This window comes from Lissotriton vulgaris, chromosome 3_1, assembly GCF_964263255.1.
Source record: "Lissotriton vulgaris chromosome 3_1, aLisVul1.2, whole genome shotgun sequence".
NCBI classification, from domain to species: domain Eukaryota; kingdom Metazoa; phylum Chordata; class Amphibia; order Caudata; family Salamandridae; genus Lissotriton; species Lissotriton vulgaris.
The window spans coordinates 1,015,081,840-1,015,087,117 of NC_141689.1; the positions used below are offsets into that span (position 1 = coordinate 1,015,081,840).

Here is a 5,278-nt window from a genome sequence, read left to right on the forward strand (position 1 = left end):
AAAAAGGGGCAAACAACAAACAGGGTCCATCTCAAAGCCGGCGGGCTTTTAAGTGTTTGTCAACCATGATCTTCACACGCTCCTCTATTTGAGTATTTGTCTGACTCTGAGCCTCCAGCCTGGCTACCCGGAGGAGAATCTTTCTTTGGAACTGGCGGCACCTACCTTGGCATGCATGTTGTTTTGGGGTGGGTGGCCGATGCTGGAAAAATCTGGCGGCGGGCGGCTGCCTGACCACGCCGACGTACTCCTGCAGGCTTGGGGGCCGGGGCATTGGAAGAGGCAGCAGCTGCTGCCGCCGCCTCCTCCTCCTCCTCCTCGGCCTGAGCCACCAGCCGGCGGTAGGCCTCAACGATGGCCTGCAGTTTCCGCTGCCGGGCCCGGACTGCCAACTCCTTCCTCGTTGGTTTTGAAGGAGTAACTATAAAGAAAGAGACAGAATTGTTGTAATCCAAAATACCAGCAAATCAAGAACACAAAATTTAATCAACACATAGTGGGCGGCACAGTACAGTAGCACTAGCAAGCAAGCTGAGTACAAAAAATGTTGTTTTATCTATCTTGAATATTCTACGGCTTATATACTTAATTTGTTTGACTTTTTGGCACGGCATTATGCCTGCCCTAGTAGCATAGCATGGGTGTACTTCAACGGTCACACACATACGAACACCTGTCTTTTTCATATCTCGTTTTTTATATCATACACTCTGTGCTTCCGGGAACAGTGACAGTCTCAAACTAACATTAATTAACAGGGGCCAGCTAGTACTAGTAAATGTCTAGTATAGAGACTATCATTCTTTATATCGCGCAACAAACCTTAGGTGGTTTGTGTTTCGCGAGCAACGACCCGGAATGCATCCAGTCGTCCCCTCCTTCCCTTGCCTTTGGGTTTAACCAAAGCACCGCTGCTGATACTAGTATCCACTACCCACCGATATTGGATGTGTCTCCCACCCACGCAGACAGCTGTGTTTTCCCCTTTCTATGCTTCCACAACAACCCATGCATCCGACTGCTATCAGCCACCTGCATTGCTGATTCCAAAGTATCCTTCTATATTATATGATTGGTGCTTTTTCCTTGCTCCTTTCATCATACTTAAAATCAATCTCCTTAGTGTTAATCCATCGCGGTCATGTAATGTTGTGGATAAGACTTTTTTAGTCTGCCACCAACCTTTCACAGCTGAGTTGTAGTCACATAGAAGAGGCCTGTTATTTTATCAATTCTCGCCGGTGGTAATGCTATTGCTAAGCTTGGTAATGACAAAGGTGGCGTCATATATTGTCCAGTAGAACTTCAAGTTCATTATAAATATCAGAGTACAGTGAGGAAGTTTTCCCCACCCACCAAGTAATGTGGATCACTATTGAATGTAACTTACCATCGCCCACCGTTGTTGGCTCCTCCCCCACTGCTGCCGGTGCTGCTGTAGGTGCCTCTGGTCCTCCATTCCCCTCCGGGATCGCCTCTGCTGACGCCGTCGCAGCGCCGCTGTCCCCGTCGGCACTGGTGGATGGTACCGGTTCTGCACAAATAAAAATAAGTACACCTTTTTAGATGGATGCACAGCCCTCATTGTACTTGTTCACCAAGAATGGAGTTCTGCAAAACAGTTAAGTACAACGTAATCAGTAGTAGTCCACATTGCCTAGTACAGCAGAGTAACTAACTCACTACACATATTAGCATTCATTTGTTATGGTATGGTACCCAAGCTCATCTCATCTATACTGCTACTCTAGTCCTTGGAAAGTTAGACTGAACCATGTAACCTAACCAGTTTGTACATCAATGACATGTCTACAGTTTTGCGCATGCTACCTCGCAGCTTGTTGCGCAGTACGAGAAGACGCCTTTGAGGCCACATGATTGTTCAAAGCATACACCTGAAGAGTTTGGAAAATAAAAAGGCCCGTATTTACTTTTTGAATGTGGATTGTGGAATCGAGTTTGCTTACAGCCTCAGGTTACACCTTTTTTTAGCATGACAGCTAAAAACTTGCATAAATGTATTTAATTTTTTCATACTGTCTAACGTGCACCACTTTTGTCATTATTTTTCGGCAGATGAGAAGATTTCCTTCTACGAAGCAAAGATTTCCAGAGCTTACCAAAAAGAGGCATATACAACCAGTATACGTTCAATGGTGAGGGGTCTCCGACATTTCCCACATTTCCCTATCGTGCACTGGTAGCTGTACAAATGTAGATTACTTTATTCAGCCTTTTTTAACTCTGGATTTTTTCTGGTGGCCCTTGACGTATTTCACGGAACAACTTAAAAACATTGATGTTACTTACTTAGTTACTTCTAACAAAATAAAGGTTTTGAAGTACCACATTGACTCGGAAGTATATTTTCAGTGTCTGTTGTCTTGTAGACTTACACGAGAGAGTGAGCAAAAGGGGGTTACTTAGGTTATGGATTGTGTAATAAAAGCATTTGGCATCTTCGTATTGGGGTTCAGGAAAGGGGTAATTGAATAATTGACCAATGACTGAGCCCATATAGGTTGTCGTTCATTGAATTGTGGGTTCCTCTGAGTTCTGTGACTGAGGTGTAAGACTGTAAGTAAGTAAGGTCCAACCTGCCGTTCACCAACATACAATTTTGTGGTGCATACATAGTTATGTATGTGACTGCATAGAAGAATACCCGCAAGAGTAGTAGTGGTATACTAACGCTTACAAAATACTAGACCAACATCTGGATGCATACTTGGTTGGTGTCAATTGGCAAAGAAGAGACATTACAGAGGAAAAAGCATAAGACAGGAGTGGACCCAGTGCCTTCCGCTATTCTATCACAGATTTTTTGAAAAGATTAATACCTTAACTAAAGAGTGGGCAACAGGGCAAGCTTACCTACAGACAGTCTAGTAGTAGCACAGAGAGTCATAGCAGAGGCTCTTTGAAGGAACAGAAAGGCAGGGACAGATAGTAATACCCCAAATTTTGAAAACATAATCAAAATCAAACAAGCATTTGTCAAAATTTAGTTAGGTGAAATGTCAATAATCGGTTGGAAAAAAAGCTCCGTTAGAAAGTTAGGGAAATATCATTGTTCCAAAAGAAAGCACTGTTGGACTTACTGGGGACAGCAGCAGGATCCTCAGTAGAGGAGCTCTGTGCCTGTGGTTCACGTTCACCCGCCGACTCGGTCCCAGCCTTCTGCTTGCCCCTGGGTTCTGTGGTTCATGTAAGAAATAATAAAGAAAGAGAAAAACATTGAGTGCTGTGAAACATAGACAGCATTTCAAAAACCACTGCTACAACATTAAAAGAAACAAACATTGGTCTACCAAATGACTACTGCCTTGCATGATTCACTGACTAGTGTATATATACTTGGAGAAAACAAATCAAATGTTCCATAAACATTCTGATTGCAGATTACTAAGTAACACAGAGGCAGTAACACCTGAACAACACCACCAATTCAAGAATGGGATAATCAATTATCTGTAAGTAGCAATTTCTTTTTAATTTTTTGCCAGCAAAATGCATAGATCACAAGGAGGAGACATGCTTAACTTTGTGCATACTATCACGAAATTGTACGTTCATTGCATCATATTTTGTTTTGCTACTGACTGAATGCTACTGCTGCCCTACCCACTCAATAAACAAACTACATCAGTTCTATGGAGGGCTGAGGCAGGGGCGGCTCTAGGCTCATGGTGGTCCTGGACTCCTGGCCAGGGAGCGTAGGTGGGGGGCCCAGAAGAGGAGGTCGGGACGGAGCACGGAGGCCAGTGAAGAGGGGGGAGTCAGGGTGTTTGGAAGTGGAACAGAGCCGGAGGCACCAAATCCCTGCCAGGGGCCGCCACGCAAATATGTATCCATCCTCTGAGGATTATTAAATTAAGGATATATATTGGTGGAGTGGCCCCTGGCGTTTGGTGGCCCTGTGCAGTTGCACAGCTTGCACATGCCTAAAGCCGGCCCTGGCTGAGGTAAGAAGAACAAAGTAACTTTTGCATTCATTGCCAGAGGAGGATTCATGCAGAAGAGAAGGCCGTGAAAATAAAATGATACAATATGCAAACACGTAAATTATCCATCAACGGCTATTTCACTGACGGACAAAGGAAGGACAAGACTCTATTAATAGCATTAACTAACTTCAGTTCTCTACAATAAAGAAAATCTCACACCAATAAACAGCAAAAGCTAGCGCCAAATTGAACACGCAAGAGTCAGTCAGACACAGACCAGTGTCATACAATTACAGTAGATATAATAACGGAATACATCGGAAATGTAACTAGGAGCACCAGTCATCGCGTTACTTATTCAGCCAAGATTTACAAAGATACAATAACAATACTTATACTACTATAGAGATATATATTATACACACACTTTTTTTTTTTTGGGTAGCCACTCACCAAGACCCACGACCTCGACGCCAAGCAGGTCCAACAGGTCCTGCTCCCGGTCCAAAATGTCTGCCCAACGGTGGGTCAGCTGATGGTGGGTACGCCGGATACCGGAGCAGCGGAAGACTGCCCGGCGCACCTTCACCCACCGCCGGAGACACTCTTCCATATGGTGGTAGCCGGAGCTGGGCCTGCCGCCTGCTGCCAACATCAAGGGGAGGTGGCGCTGGATAAAAAACACCAGGGAAGCCACCTCCTCCTCCCCAAAAAGTTGGCGGGGCCTCACCCCTAGGGGGCGCATTCTGCCACGAGGCAGCCGGGTTTTTTGGGGCACAGGCGCCTTGCCCTTTGAGCCGCCGCTGCTGCTGGCGCCCTTGACCATGGTTCTGGGTGGAGGAGAGAAGAAAAGTTCAAGACAAAAAGGTAGGGGAAAGAAGAAGCAAGGTAAAAGAAGGAAGTAAAATAAAACAATAGAAAAGTTGTAAAAGTAGAAATAAAATGAAAAATATAAACCTAGGCACAGAGAGAGATAGGTAATAACTAAAGAAAGTTTGAAAAAGTGGGTAAAAAGACCAGGATTGAAGAGATTTCACCAAGATGCAAAAGTAGGCCCAAAACCATAGCCAGAGTGTGTGATCCAAGATGGCTGCGCCCATCGCGACCGCGTGGGTAGGTTCGCGTGATATTTAGCGCGATCACGCACTTTTGTAGTGCGAACGAGAAGATGAGTTCCCGAACATGTCTTGCACAATGCGACCACGTTACTTGTGACCCGGAACAGGAAATAAGGGAACGCAAGCGGGCGGGACAAACCTCTTGGGTAACTTAGCGCGCTAGCCATCCCGAGCATGCAGGCAACGCCCCGAACACGCGCACCGCGCTCCCGA

At 45.3% G+C, this 5,278-nt stretch overlaps 1 long non-coding RNA gene across 1 annotated transcript; it reads right to left on the bottom strand.

The window, feature by feature from the left end:
* Window positions 1–266: 266 nt before the first annotated feature.
* Window positions 267–3,200, bottom strand: LOC147727317 (uncharacterized). The gene is made up of 3 exons (XR_015309469.1): window positions 3,102–3,200; window positions 1,391–1,534; window positions 267–421 (listed from the first exon to the last, which is right to left on the bottom strand). It is a non-coding gene; the product is annotated as an uncharacterized LOC147727317 (long non-coding RNA).
* Between the last annotated feature and the right edge of the window lie 2,078 nt (window positions 3,201–5,278).